Source organism: Hemiscyllium ocellatum, chromosome 2 (assembly GCF_020745735.1).
Source record: "Hemiscyllium ocellatum isolate sHemOce1 chromosome 2, sHemOce1.pat.X.cur, whole genome shotgun sequence".
Taxonomy (NCBI): Eukaryota; Metazoa; Chordata; class Chondrichthyes; order Orectolobiformes; family Hemiscylliidae; genus Hemiscyllium; species Hemiscyllium ocellatum.
In genome coordinates, this window is record NC_083402.1 from 39,004,489 (window position 1) to 39,019,627 (window position 15,139).

The following is a 15,139-nucleotide window of genomic DNA, read 5'->3' on the forward strand; positions in this document are numbered from 1 at the left end:
CATAATGAATGTAGTTCCATGGAATTTAATTCACAACATCTACATTTCTAGTCTAGCCTCATAAACATTACGCTACTTTAATTTATGTGATTGTGACTGCCTTGCTAAGCGTGTATCTAATCCACAAAACTAAGCTAACAGGATCTGCCAAACAGCTGCTTCCTCTATTTTGTTTTGAGGTACTGTATATACTCGAATAAACGTTGATCTCTTGTAAAAGTTAACCCCCTATTTTTGGCCAAAAATTCTGGAATTTTCCATATCTCTTGTGTAAAAATCGATCTTAATTCATCATGGAAAGTAGATCAATATTTATGAGTCAAGATATCATCCAGTACATGAAGGTTACGTTGAGACAATGGTTTTTTTTTGTGCTATTCTGTGTTGTGATATACAATTCACACCAATGTTAGGCTACGGATTTCTGAAGTTCATTCTGAAATGAACACTGTAATTAGTATAATTAGTATTCACTTTTTGTTACACCGTCCTGCTCCACTCCAGGTCTCCACCCTGTTGGCTGTCCCGCTCTGCTCCCAGTCTCCAGTCTGTTGGCTGTCCCGCTCTGCTCCCAGTCTCCAGTCTGTTGGCCGTCCGCCCTGCATCCAGACTCCAGCCTGTTGGCCATCCCACTCTGCTCCCATCCTCAGTCTGTTGGCCATCCCGCTCTGTTTCCAGTCTCCAGCCTGTTGGCCATCCCGCTCCTCTCCCAGTCTCCAGCCTGTTGGCCATCACACTTTGCTCCCAATCTCCTGTCTGTTGGCTGTCCCACTCTGCTCCCGGTCTCCAGCCTGTTGGCCATCCTGTTCCGATATCACTCTCCAGCCTGTTGGCCATCACACTCTGCTCCCACTCTCCAGCCTGTTGGCCATCCCGCTCTGCTCCCAGTCTCCAGTCCATTGGCCATCCCGCTCTGCTCCCGGTCTCTAGCCTCTTGGCCATCCCGCTCTGTTCCAGTCTTCAGCCTGTTGCCCATCCTGCTCTGTTCCCAGTCTCCAGTCTGTTGGTCATCGTGCTCTGTTTCCACTCTCCAGCTTCTTGGCCATCCCGCTCTACTCCCAGTTTCCAGCCTCTTGGCCATCCCACACCATTCCTGGTTTTCAGCCTGTTGGCCATCCTGCTCCATTTCCAGTCTCCAGCCTGTTGGGCGTCCCACTCTGCTCCCAGTCTCCAGTTGGTTGGCCATCCCGCTCCATTCCCAGCCTCCAGCCTGTTGGCCATCCCGCTCCGTTCCCAGTCTCCAGCCTGTTGGCCATCACAGTCTGCTCCCAATCTCCTGTCTGTTGGCTGAACCACTCTGCTCCCAGTCTCCAGCCTTTTGCCATCCTGCTCTGCTCCCGGTCTCCAGCCTGTTGGCCATCCCACTTTGCTCTCAGTCTCCAGCCTGTTGGCCATCACACTCCATTCCCACTCTCCAGCCTGTTAACCGTCTTGCTATGCTCCCAGTCTCCAGCCTGTTGGCCATCCTGCTATGCTCCCAGTCTCCAGCTTGTTGGCCATCCCGCTCCGTTCCCAGTTTCCAGCCTGTTAGCCGTCCGGGTCTCCAGCCTGTTGGCCATCCCGCTCCGTTCCCAGTCTCCAGCCTGTTGGCCATCCTGCTATGCTCCCAGTCTCCAGCCTGTTGGCCATCCCGCTCCGTTCCCAGTTTCCAGCCTGTTAGCCGTCCGGGTCTCCAGCCTGTTGGCCATCCCGCTCCATTCCCAGTCTCCAGCCTGTTGGCCATCCTGCTCTGCTCCCAATCTCCAGCCTGTTGGCCATCCTGCTGTGCTCCCAGTCTCCAGCCTGTTGGTCATCCCGCTCTGCTCCCAGTCTCCAACTGTTTGCATTTTGGGCCTCAGCTGCATCGATGATGTCATCGCTACTCCAACGACAAGAGGATAAAAGAAAAAATGGACAGAATAATTCTAAATTCATTTTTGTTTCTACTGTCTTTATCTGGTAATCACCGTAATTTGTTGTGTCTTTTGTCTTTATCATTTAGTGATCAGCTGGGCTTCTGCTAATGATACTGTGTTTTGGACTGTAGCATGAATTTCAGCCCATCTAAAGTCGTGTCCATGTAATAGTCAACTTCATCAATTTAGCCTTAAAAAATAGTCGAAAAAATTTGACTTTTACCCGAGTATATACAGTACTTTAAGGAAGGTCTTAGATCTTAGACCTGATACTGTGTAATTAGAAAAGATTAAGCAATGAACTCACAGTGATTCCTCGGTAGAACAGACCATAATATAATTACATTTTCTGTTCAGTTTGAAGGAGAGAAAGTGATTCTGATTTTTTTCTTTAATTTACAAAGAAGTAACTATGAGGCATATAAGCAGAACTGGCTGCAGTGAATTGATAAATTAGGTTAAAGGCTGGGCTAATACTCATGAAAACAAAAAGATACTGGAGATCACAGCAGCTCAGGCAGGATCCATGGAGAGAAAGCAAGCTGACATTTCAAATCTAGATGACTCTTCATCAGAGCTGAAGAGTCATGAGGTGGTATTTATTTATGGGCCAAGTGTAGGGAGGTGGGACTAGTTTAGATTGGAATTAAAGTCAGCATGGACTGATTAGGTTAGATTACTTACAGTGTGGAAACAGGCCCTTCGGCCCAACAAGTCCACACAGACCTGCAACCCACCCAGACCCACTCCCCTACATTTACCCCATTCCTGATGAAGGGCTTATGCTCGAAACGTCGAATTCTCTATTCCTGAGATGCTGCCTGGCCTGCTGTGCTTTGACCAGCAACACATTTGCAGCTACATTTACCCCTTACCTAGCACTACGGATAATTTAGCATGGCCAATTCACGTAACCTGCACACTTTTGGACTGTGGGAGGAAACCGGAGCACCCGGAGGAAACCCACACAGACACGGGGAGAACGTGCAAACTCCACACAGTCAGTCGCCTGAGACGGGAATCGAACCCGGGTCTCTGGCGCTGTGAGGTAGCAGTGCTAACCACTGTGCCACCGTGCCGCCCTCGACTGGTTGGACCGAAGGGTCTGTTTTTGTGCTGTCGGACTCTATGACTCTATTATTTACGGAGATGTTTCCACATACGCAGAATAATTTTGTTTCAACAAGAAAGGTTCCAAGGGACAAGTTAACCAGAAATTTTCATGGTAGAATACTGTGGAAAGAGCAATGTCATGCAGATAGTCATGATGTTTGCACTGCCAACCTGCCCATGATGTCTGGGAAGGGCCATAAGCTCACAACGTTTTCCACTTGGCTTCCTCCCCAAGCATCAGATGTTCCATGAGGAGTTGCATCTTGTTTGGTTTCAAAGGACAGTTCCTTGTGAGCAACAAAAGGCTGTTTGTGGCCGGGCACAATGCTTGGAGGACTGTAAGTGGCCAGTCCAGCTTCCCATACACAGCCAACAGCTTCCCTTTGGGAAGGCTCGAAGCTGAATTGTCAAGCGTGGTCTTGGAATGAAATCCCTGCCAGCAACACTACAATCAGCTCTTGTTATCCTTCCCTTCGTGTGTAGTAATCTTCAGCCAGAATGCCAGAACATACAGTTCTTGTGATGGTTAGTTTGCACCAATCCCTGGAGCCCATGGATATCATGGTCAGGCTTCCCGAGCTGAACACTACCCATGCCCCACTCACCCATGACACTGTCACTCCCAGCCCTGACCTTCCAAATCCCTGACGACAACATACAACCCCCTGCGACCACTCCATCCCCTGCACCAGTGTTCCTGACCAAGCCACTGTCATGGAGGTGAGCAAAAAAAAGGAGAAAATAAATTACATGGGTAAACTTGCAAATGATATCATGGCAGACTGTCTGTGCTTCTTTAAACATATAAAAAGGAAGAAACTAAAGCGAACATAGGCCTCTTAGACAAAGAGGCTGGGAAATAATAGCGTGGAACCCGAAATTGGCAGAGGAATTGAATAAATATTTTACTTCAGGCTTCACAGTGGAGGACAACAGTAACATTACAAAGGTACTAAATAATCAAGGGCTAAAATAGGGGGAGAAACAGGAAATAAACATAATGACCATCACTAGAGAAAAAAATCCAGAGAAACCAATGGTGCTATAGGCCTGATGAGTTGCATCCTAGAACTTTAAAGTAGCAACAGACACAGTGAATGCACTGGTTATAATCTACCAGGAAACCTTAGATTCTAGAAAAGTCCTAGAGAACTGGAAAACTGCCAATGTAACATCTTCATTCAAACAGGGAAGGAGACAACAATCAGTCACTGTAATATGTCATTGGGAAGATGTTAGATTTGATAGGATATAACAGCAGAGCTTCTAGAAGTGCATTGCATGATCAAGCAGAGTCAACATTACTTTTATGAAGGGGAAATTACACCTGACAAATTCATTACAATTGTAATGAATAGATAAAGAAGGAGCAGCACAGTGGCTCAGTGGTTAGCACTGCAGCCTCACAGCATCAGGGACCCGGGTTTGATTCCAGCCTCAAGTGATTGTCTGTGTGGAGTTTGCACATTCTCCCAGTGTCTGTGTGGGTTTCCTCTGGGCACTCTGGTTTCCTCCCACAGTCCCATGATGTGCAGATCAGGTGGATTGGCCATGCTAAATTGCCCGTAGTGTTAGGTGCATTAGTCAGAGGGAGATGGGTCTGGGTGGGTTACTCTCCGGAGAGTCGTTGTGGACTTGTTGGGCCGAAGGGCCTGTTTCCACACTGCAGGGAATCTAATCTTACATAATATATTTGGATTTTCAAAAAGACATTTGATGAGGTACCACACATAAAGCTGCTTAATAAGATAACAGCCATGGTGTTAGGGAATAGCATGGATAGAAGATTGGCTAGTTAATAGAAGACAGAGAGCTGGGGTTGAGGGGCCATTTTCATGATGACAACCTATAACTAGTGGAATTCCACAGGGATCAGTGCTGGGGCCACAATCATTTACGACATACATTAATAACTTGGATGAACAGTTTGAATCTACTGTCACCAGGTTTGCTGATGATAAAAAATAAGTCGGAAGGCAAATCATGTGGATAGTACAAAATGGTACAAAGATACATAAAACAAAAACAAAAGCAGGAATTGCTGGAGAAACTCAGCAGGTCTGACAACACCTGTCAGGAGAATGCAAAATCTACATTTTGGGTCCAGTGACCCTCCTCATCAGAATTTTACAAAGAAATCAATCCACGTTGAGTGAATGGGCAAAAATTTGGCAGGTGGAATAAAATGTGGGAAAATGTAAAGTTATGCCCTTTAGATGGAAGAGTAAAAGGACTGAATATTATGTAAATGGAGAAAAATGCAGAAAGCTGCAGCACGGAAGAATTTTGTAGTTTGTTTGCATAAATCACAAAAAGCTAGCCTCCAACTTCGGTAGGTTATATGGAAAGTAAATGGACTAATGGTATTTATTTCTAAAGAGAATGGTGCATAAAAAAAGGGGATGTATAAACTTATTAAAACAATGTAAGTTTTTAGTCATATCGCACCGGAATACTGTGAACAGTTGCCAGGACTCAACGATATGAGTTACGGGAAAGGTTGGACAAAGTAGGACTTTTTTCTTTCGAGAGTAGAAAACTGAGGGGGGGGAATCTTATGGAAGTGTATGTAGGTGTGGAGCTGCAGGACATGGGGAAGATACTAAATGAGTATTTTGCATCAGTGTTTATTGTGGAGAAGTTCATGGAAGATATAGAATTGAAAAATGTCCAGGAAGAAGAGGACGTGTTGGATGCCTTGAAATGCATAAAAGTGGATAAATCCCCAGGACCTGATCAGGTGTACCCCAGAACTCTGTGGGAAGCTAGAGAAGTGATTGCTGGGCCCCTTGCTGAGATATTTGTATCATCGATAATCACAGGTGAGGTGCTGGAAGACTGGAGGTTGGCTAATGTGGTGCCACTATTTAAGAAGGGTGGTAAGGACAAGCCAGGGAACTATAGACCGGTGAGCCTGATGTCAGTGGTGGGAAAGTAGTTGGAAGGAATCCTGAAGGATGGGAAATACATGTATTTGGAAAGGCAAGGACTAATTATGGCTTTGTGCATGGGAAATCATGTCTCACAAACTTGATTGAGTTTTTTGATGAAGTAACAGAGGATTGATGAGGGCAGAGCGGTAGATGTGATCTATATGGACTTCAATAAGGTGTTCGACAAGGTTCCTCATGGGAGACTGATTAGCAAGGTTAGGTCTCATGAAATAAGAGAGAACTAACCACTTGGATACAGAACTGGCTCAAAGGTAGAAGACAGAGGGTGGTGATGGAGGGTGGATTTTCAGACTGGAGGCCTGTGACCAGTGGAGTGCCACAAGGATCAGTGTTGGGTCCACTACTTTTCATCATAGTTATAGTCAATAAGTTTGCAGATGACACCAAAATTGTAGGTGTAGTGGACAGCGAAGAAGGTTACCTCAGAATACAATGGGATCTTGATGAAATGGGCCAATGGGCTGAGGAGTAGCAGATGGAGTTTACTTTAGATAAATACGAGGTGGTGCATTTTGGAAAAGCAAATCAGGGCAGGACTTATACACTTAGTGGTAAGGTCCTAGGGAGTGTTGCTGAACAAAAAGACCTTGGAATGCAGGTTCAACGTTCCTTGAAAGTAGAGTTGCAGTTAGATATGATAGTGAAGAAGGCGTTTGGTATGCTTTCCTTTATTGGTCAGAGTGGGTTTAGGAGTTGGGTGGTCATGTTGTAGCTGTACAGGACATCGGTTAGGCCACTTAGGAATATTGTGCGCAATTCTGATCTCCTTCCTATCAGAATGATGTTGTGAAACTTGAAAGGGTTCAAAAGATTCACAAGGGCATTGCCAAGGTTGATGTGTCTGGGGCTGGGGCTGTTTTCCCTGGAGCATCGGAGACTAAGGGGCGACCTTATAGAGGTTTATAAAATCATGAGGGGCACGGATAGGGTAAATAGACAAAGTCTCTTCCCTGGGGTGGGGGAGTCCAGAACTGGATGGCAAACTGGAGGGTGAGGGGGAAAGGTATAAAAGAGACCTAAGGGGTAACTTTTCCACGCAGGGAGTGGTGCATGTGTGGAATCAGCTTCCAGAGGAAGTGGTGGAGCCTGGTACAATTACAGCATTTAAAAGGTAGCTGGATGGGTATATGAATAGGAAGGGTTTAGGGAAATATGGGCCAAGTGCTGGTAAATAGGACTAGACTGCGTTAGGATATCTGGTCAGCGTGGACAGGTTGGAGCGATGAGTCTGTTTTTGTGCTGTACATCTCTATGAATTTATAACTTGTTATGAATTCTGTGTGTATTCAGATAAAGTGATTTAATGAATAGGAAAGGTTTAGAGAGCTATAGGCCAAGTGCTGGCAAATGGCAGTAGATCAGTTTCGGATATCTGGTTCACATGGATCAGTTGAACTGCTGTCTAACTCTATGACTCTATGACCCTTCGATTATGTGTATAGGAATGATGGACTAGCCTTTGGCAGATGTCTGTCACCCAGACTAATATTTGTTAACAGTCAGTATTACAGTGCAGTTTGGAGAATATTTATCCCCTATTATGGTTTCATGGTCTTCAGTAGATTCTTAATTCCAGATTTTTTAAAGAATTGAATCTACATTCCACCTTCTGCCAGATTCAAACTCCAGAATATTAGCTGAGTTTCTGAACTAATAGTCTCATGATAATACCACTCAGCCATCTCACCCCCTACAGACTAAGTAGGCCAGTTTTTCAATTAATGAGACAATAGAAGGAACTGATGGGAGCAGATGGAAGAGCATTTGGTGGGATGCAAGACCAAGGGATGTGCTGAGGTGTCTACAGTGAATAGGAAGCAGAAAGGGTTCCTGTTTTGGGAAGGTGAGTTGATTGTGAGCTATAAAGAAGAGACAATGAATGTAGTACCACAGGAGGTAATTTGCATAAGTCATAAGGCAAAAAGCAGAAGGCTGTGTAAAAAAAGTCACTCTGAGCCATGAAGGATTGGATTTTGGCTGAATCTCACTTGGTAAAAACACTGCATATAGGAAAGGTTTGCCCTTAGTCTCTGTTCTAATAAAATAAACCCCAAACAGTTCCAATTTAAGCCTCAGTAACATTCTAGTGAATCTGCGCTCTATCCAAACCATCCCTAGGCTCAGAACCAGCCATTACTATCCCTGTAGGCCGTACTGAGGCTTTAAAAAAAATTCCTTATTGATGTTACTGACTTAAGGGATGCCTCACCTGGTAGGATGGTCACAGTGGTATCAACTTAGGAGGGGATTTAAGTTATAGGATACTTAACCTTTCCTGAAACCTGAAGTGTCAATCTCACAGGCTGCAGAAATGACCATTAACTTCAACCATTCTTCATTGCCCGCAGCCCTGCTCCATTCCTGGTGTTCAGAGAGAGCTACGATCACTCCCATAATGATTTGCTTTCAGGAATTATTCAACCAAATGTGACTCTTTTTCTTCAGAAATGTTTTGGCCATATTTTAGAATCAAATAAAAGCTCACCAAAGTTACAGCATTTCCTTTCTGAATCAGACATGGAATTTCTATTTATTTATATGTATAGTTTGGGTATTTCCATGGTATTTGGGTTTGGCAGCATTTAATGGAGCTGTCATTCATACATTGAAATGATAGACAAATAAGATACTGCTTTGTGACTCATGTTGACTTTGTGAGGTCTGTATTTTGCTTGCTTCATGGAAATAATTGGCCACGGGCCATTTTTCATAAAGGAAGATTTGTTTGTGCACTTCTGGCAGATTTATGTGTAGTGTGGAAAAGTACTGAATGGAATATTGCATGGATATAAACTCATCACTGAATGTAAACAAAGCAAGCAAGTAGATTTCACGAGGGGCTGTTTAATTATTGTGGCAAGACCCTAGTGTTTATTAAGGACATTATAATACCAGTTTGATTTATAAAGTGTCATTGTATCAGCTAAGTTCTTGCTGTTATCCCAGTGGTTGTGCAATTATTCTGATTGCTGTTGAGAAAAATAAACAACGTTGCTGTCAGTTTTACATCTCTTACTGAATGATGAAAGCTGATGCTATCAACCCTAAATATTAGCTTTTGCTGAAGAATACACAGACAATTTGAAACTGACTACACAAAAAGCAAGAGCCAAAAGACAGATTGAATTCATCACTGATATGTTTTGAAATTGTCTGGTATGTTGATGCCACTGACCAGATTGCATTCCTTGCTCGTTTATTTTTGCCTGAAAAGCTGGTGGTTGACCAATGGACCTGGTCGGAACGGCCTTCTTGCAACTGTTTTCTGAGGAATTCCAGAATTTTGATCAAGTGATGATGAAGGAACACCAATCATTGGTGACAATGCTAATTTTTACCCTTCCCAGTGTGGTACATCATGAGACTCAGAAATGCAATTAATTTTATACATCCTGTGCACGGTACATATTACAACAATCACTACTGTTTAGGAATTGGATAGAATCCAGTGCAAGCAGCATTGCTAATATTGCATGCTCTGCATTGTACTAAGGTTTTTTAAGTTCTTGCTTCAAGAACCATGAGATAAGAACCATCATCGCAATCTTGACTTGAGTCTTGCAGGTGATGGAGAGGCTCTCGGAAGAAAGGAGATGAGTCATTTCCTGCCCTCTCTCAGTGGTCACCATTATGTAAAATCTGGTCTAACTAAGCTGTGATGGGTGACAGCCACTCCATTCTTTGATAACCACCTTTCCCCAATACATTAATGGTGAAAGACTTGAAAATGTCAGTGCCACTGATAGTTAGGGAAAGGCAGTTAGTTTTTCTTTTATTTAGCTAACTGACAGTCAGGGTTTAATATTCTAATCCTCTACAAATCCTCTACACATTGTCAATTATCCAGGAGTAAACAGACCAGTAGAATGAACTGGAAATAAGACAAATATAGGACTGAGAGAGTTAGGGCTCTCCTGGCACAGTGCTAGTGTCCTTACCGTTGTGCCAGTAGGCCCAGAAGGTCCCACCTGATACAAAGATGTTTAATAACATCTCGGAACTGGTTGATTAGAAAATATTGGTGAAACTGAGGGATATTTGGTGATAGAAGGAGATAAATGTCAGGTGAGATCTGTAAAGCAGAGCAAAGAATCTAACAGATAGCAAGAGAGATAGACAGCTTTAAAAGATTGAAGAGAGAGTATTTAGGACAAAGAATGGAAGAATTGAGAAAGAGGATGCAACTTTGAAAGGATCTTGCAGATGTTTGGGCTGGTGACTCAGCAGCTTTTGGTACAGAGGGTTGTAAAATGTGACCTTGTGGACATTCTTTCATAACTCTACTCTTCCTGGCTCTAAGTTCAGTTGAGCACATTTAGCACTATGTTTTTTGGAAGAGTTTACCACATGATGAGTGAGATATTGAAAACCTACAATGTATCCAGCGACAAGCATAGAATGCAAATTTACATACATCATTGTTGAACTCAAATGTCCCATCTTTTGGAAAGTGTCATTCTCAGGGAGGTTCTTGGTGGGGGTCCATTTGGCCCGTGTGAATTTCTCCAGCTCAGTTATTTGCTCCACTGCTCATTAAATATGCAATCTGCCTCTTTGGCGTTCAATTCATGAAGGAGTGACAGAAATGTACACTGCCTTTAGTACTTTGCAGTGGCCAGGAACTGCCCATCACATTGTGGTTCAAGACCATTATCACTGAGGACATTGCCCCGAAGGGGAAGCTTAGGCCTCATATTATGGATAGTGATCCTAAGGTGCTGGGGACAGGATGCTGGGGAGGAGGGCCATCCTCTATCCTGCAAACCATCAAAGCAGGCCATCCTACCAGACCCAGCTAATCTGGACCCAGACACCAGCTTCAGTCAGTGCCATTTCTCAGAATTTGTAGCTGCCTCCTCAATTGTCACTATCCCCTCAGATTCACAATGTAATGCAGTTCATTTCCCAGACTTAAACTTGCCACTTTGCTCAATACTCCATGGGCTGAAACCTCCTCATTAGACCCCTGATCTTTATTGTCCAAAGCCCAGAACTGACCCTGGTTCCAACCCTGGACTGAGTTTTGAAGATAGCCATGTCTGAATAGGAATGAGCCTCTGGACTGATGGCTCCACAGCTCTCCAATTGATGTATCTGTAGTCCCAGACAGGTTGGAGTTGACTGACAGGACTGACTATGACCCATACAGGAGTAGGATCAAGTGACTGTCTTTAGCCTAGCTCATTAGTGCATTGGATGAGCCCCTCACTGACAGTCCCATTTGACCCCTCTAAGGTTTGTCCCATTATCTTTTAGACATGAAACACAAGCAGTGTGGTTGTTGTGTAGGCTGCTGGTACATGCTGAAACTCTAATATTGAGACAGCACATTGTCGTTCAGCTACATGTCCTCTCTGGGCTAGATTGTTAAGAATACACAAGGTTGACATTGACAGATTGTTAATCAGTGAGGGAACCAAGGATTATCACAATTAGTGCAGGTAGGAAAGTGGGACTGGACCCATAACCAGACCAGCCATCATTTAGTGTATGATGGAAATGGCCTAAGAATTAGTTCTTCAACTATCAGATAGAAAAATCATTTTAATCTCAGTGGTATCTGAGATAGCAAGAGAATTTTTGTGCATTTGATGGAGTACACCAGGACACAATGGGATCACAGTGGGTTTTGTGACTCTAGAAATTTGGTGAAGGGGAGGGGCTGTTACTTTCATTCTCTGTCAGAATCCAGGAGACTAGGAATTGAAAAGGTCCAAGAGAGAACCGAGTTTGAAAAGAAAACCTGAATGAGCAACAAAGAGAGACAGCTGTTGAAGAAGGAAAGACAGTTTCACTGGATCTAGAGAAATGGTAGTGACTTGTGAATTCATTGATGACTAGTTCCAGAAGCTGTTGCTATGTATGGATCTTGGAGTTGTGTGCAGTGGCAAGAATAATTAGAAGGAACAAAAGTTGTCACGAGCAGTTGAAGCTGTCCGCTCATCCATTAAAGGTATGGTCACCATAGACTTACCAAACCATAGGGCTGTTCTCTCATTAGAAATACTCAGAGTGGTTTAGATTAGATTAGATTACTTACAGTGTGGAAACAGGCCCTTCAGCCCACACCGACCCGCAACCCACCCATACCCCTACATTTACCTCTTATCTAACATTAGGGCAATTTAGCATGGCCAATTCACCTGACCTGCACATCTTTGGACTGTGGGAGGAAACCGGAGTACCCGGAGGAAACCCACGCAGACACGGGGAGAATGTGCAAACTCCACACAGTCAGTCGCCTGAGTCGGGAATTGAACCTGGGTCTCTGGCGCTGTGAGGCAGCAGTGCTAACCACTGTGCCACCGTGCCACCCTGAGGGTCACCATGCCTGAGGTGAGGGGAGAAGTCGAGTTGGGAATCCTTCATGGTAACCTCAGCCAGGAATTGAACCCACACTGCTGGTGTCACTCTGCATCACACACTAGCTGTCATTGGCCATTATTACCAGCTCAAGCTGGTAACATCCAGTTGGTCTTTCTGCTCACACTGTGTAAGTACGTGTACACCATTATAGTTTGAATGTGATATGCCAATATGCCTATACGAATGTCTTTTTCATTGTTAATGTGGATTTTAAGCTTCATATCTGAAGCAAACTCAAAGACAATTGATGGATTTCAGCCATGAACTTCATTGAACTTAAAGGATTGTGATGAAGCAAGGATAGCTTAATTTTAAACTTTGATTAAAAATCTCAAAAAACCCCTACTCTAAAACATGAGATTAAATATATTTCCATGGATTAATAAATACAATGCAACAATGAACACAGCTGCAACAGTTACTTACAAAATGAAAACATAATTGCAACAATTATTTACAAGTTAACCTCATGAAAGTGGCTTCTTGTTAAAATCTTGGAGCTTATCTGATTTGAAGCTTAGCCCCTGCTTGTGGAGGTAGTGTGTGCCGAGTATTGTGGATGTAGAAGACAAAGGGTTGAGCCATGCTGAGCCATAAGCTTATAGTCACAATGCAAATGCACAGCCGCATAGCTGGTAAAAGTGCTGCCTTTACAATGTTCGCACGGTTCATTAACACAACACAGCCTCCCATAGACTGACCTCCCTGACCCCACCCTGCAAAGCAAATACATTAAAATAATGTGATAACATAAAGAGACTTAATTACAGATTTTGAATGTTGATTAAAAGCTGAGATCTTTCTCTGTCTCTTTTTTCTGACTCCATGTCATGGCATACAATCTTGATTCAAATTAACTGCCCCTACTGAATGCCATTTACAAAGAAAATACAATCTCCTGTCAGCTTGACTGAGCATTGACGAAGCAGCTCACAAGACTGGGTGGGACATCTGATGTCAAACTACCATATTTTGGATCTAAATTATTTCTGTATTGATTTAGTAGTTTTTCTGGTTGCTCCTGGTACGAGCAGGTAACTCTGGTTCAAGCTCAGGTCAACATTATCGCTTTTTCTGTTAATTTTACTTGATTCTTCCTTCTGGGCGTTAATCTCTAATTGTTAGTTCATAATAAATAGTCCAAAAGTAATCTTAAATTGCAGCAGCCTCATTCCTGATGAAGGGCTTATGCCCGAAACGTCGAATTTCCTATTCCTTGGATGCTGCCTGACCTGCTGTACTTTAACCAGCAACACATTTTCAACTGTGATCTCCAGCATCTGCAGACCTCACTTTTTACTTGAAGATTAAATTGCAATAGGTCAGGTCAGCTTCAGGAATGCCATTCCTGTTGCATTGTTGACATTCTTGTGACCTTGATGAGCAGATTGTGTTACTAGCTGCAGAAACAGGTTTTGAAAATTGAGCAGTGGCTGGAGTCATCTGTGAAGCCATGGATAACAAGGGCAGGGAGGTGGTCACTTTGTGGTTTAGGGCAATGCAGGAAGCTAGCAACTGGGTGACAACCAGGAAGTCCAGTGGAACCAGCAGGTAGTGCAGAAGTCCAATGGAGTCCTGCTCAAGAATTAGTTTTCTGTCGGGATACTGGTGACACTGATGGTTCCTTAGAGAAGTGCAGCACATACAAGACACACACCATTGATGAGCCAACTGTAAGGGAAGAATGAGGAATGGAAGAACACTACTGATAGAAGGTTCAGTAGTTAGGCGGACAGACAGGTATTTGAGAGGCCAAAGACGTGACTCTACAATATTACGTTGCCTTACCAATGCCAAGGTCAATACTATCACATAGTGACTGCAGGATATTCTTCCAAAGGAGGGTCATTGCCCAGAGGTCAAGATGTAAGTTGGTATCAACCAATGTATGTAGAAAGTGTGGATATAGTCCTGCAGTCAGAATTTTGAGAGCTGGGTAGAAATTGCACCTTAAGAGGTGTAATCTTCAGGTTGGTCACAATGCCATGTGCCAGTGAGTTCAGAAATAGGAAGTAAGACACAAATATATTGGCGTGAAACATGGGGTAAGAAGGAGCTTTAAATTCTTGGGAAACAGTTCCAGAGTCTATAATTTTGAATTTTGAAAGATAACCATTATCACACCTGAAGTTTATAGGGACACTTCCTTAAGTACTCTGCTATGAAGGTTATCGTGTCCTGGGGACTTATTTGCCTTTAATCCCATTAGCTTCCCTAATACCATTTCTCTATTTATACCAGTTCTGTCAATGTCTCCTTCTCATTTGACCCTGAGTTTCCCCATTTTTTGGGGCTATTATTTGTATTGTCCTTTGTGAAGGCAGAACAGAAATATGTAGTTAATTGGTGTGCCACCTCTTTGATCCCCATTTTAAATTCTTGTTTCTGACATTCTTACAGGATGTACACACATCTTTACAAAATATTTCTTTTCACATATCTATCAAAGTTTTTACTATTAGTTTGTATGTATCCTGCAGGTTAATTCTCATACTCTATTTTCCCCTTCTTAGTCAATCTCATTGTCTTCCTTTACTGGAATCTAAACTGTTCCCAGTCTTCAGGGCTGATGCTTTTTGAACCAATTTGTAAGCCTCGTCTTTGGATTTATTACTGGCCTTAATTTCCTTCATTATCCATGGTCTGACCATCTTTCCTATTTTATATTTATGCCAAACTGGAATGAATAATTTTTACGTTTGTCCATGCACTCTTTACATGTTTGCTTTTGTTGATCTAACTTCATCCCTTTATGTAACGCTCCCCAATTTAAGTTAGCTCGCTTGTGCCTTATATCATTGCAATTTAGTT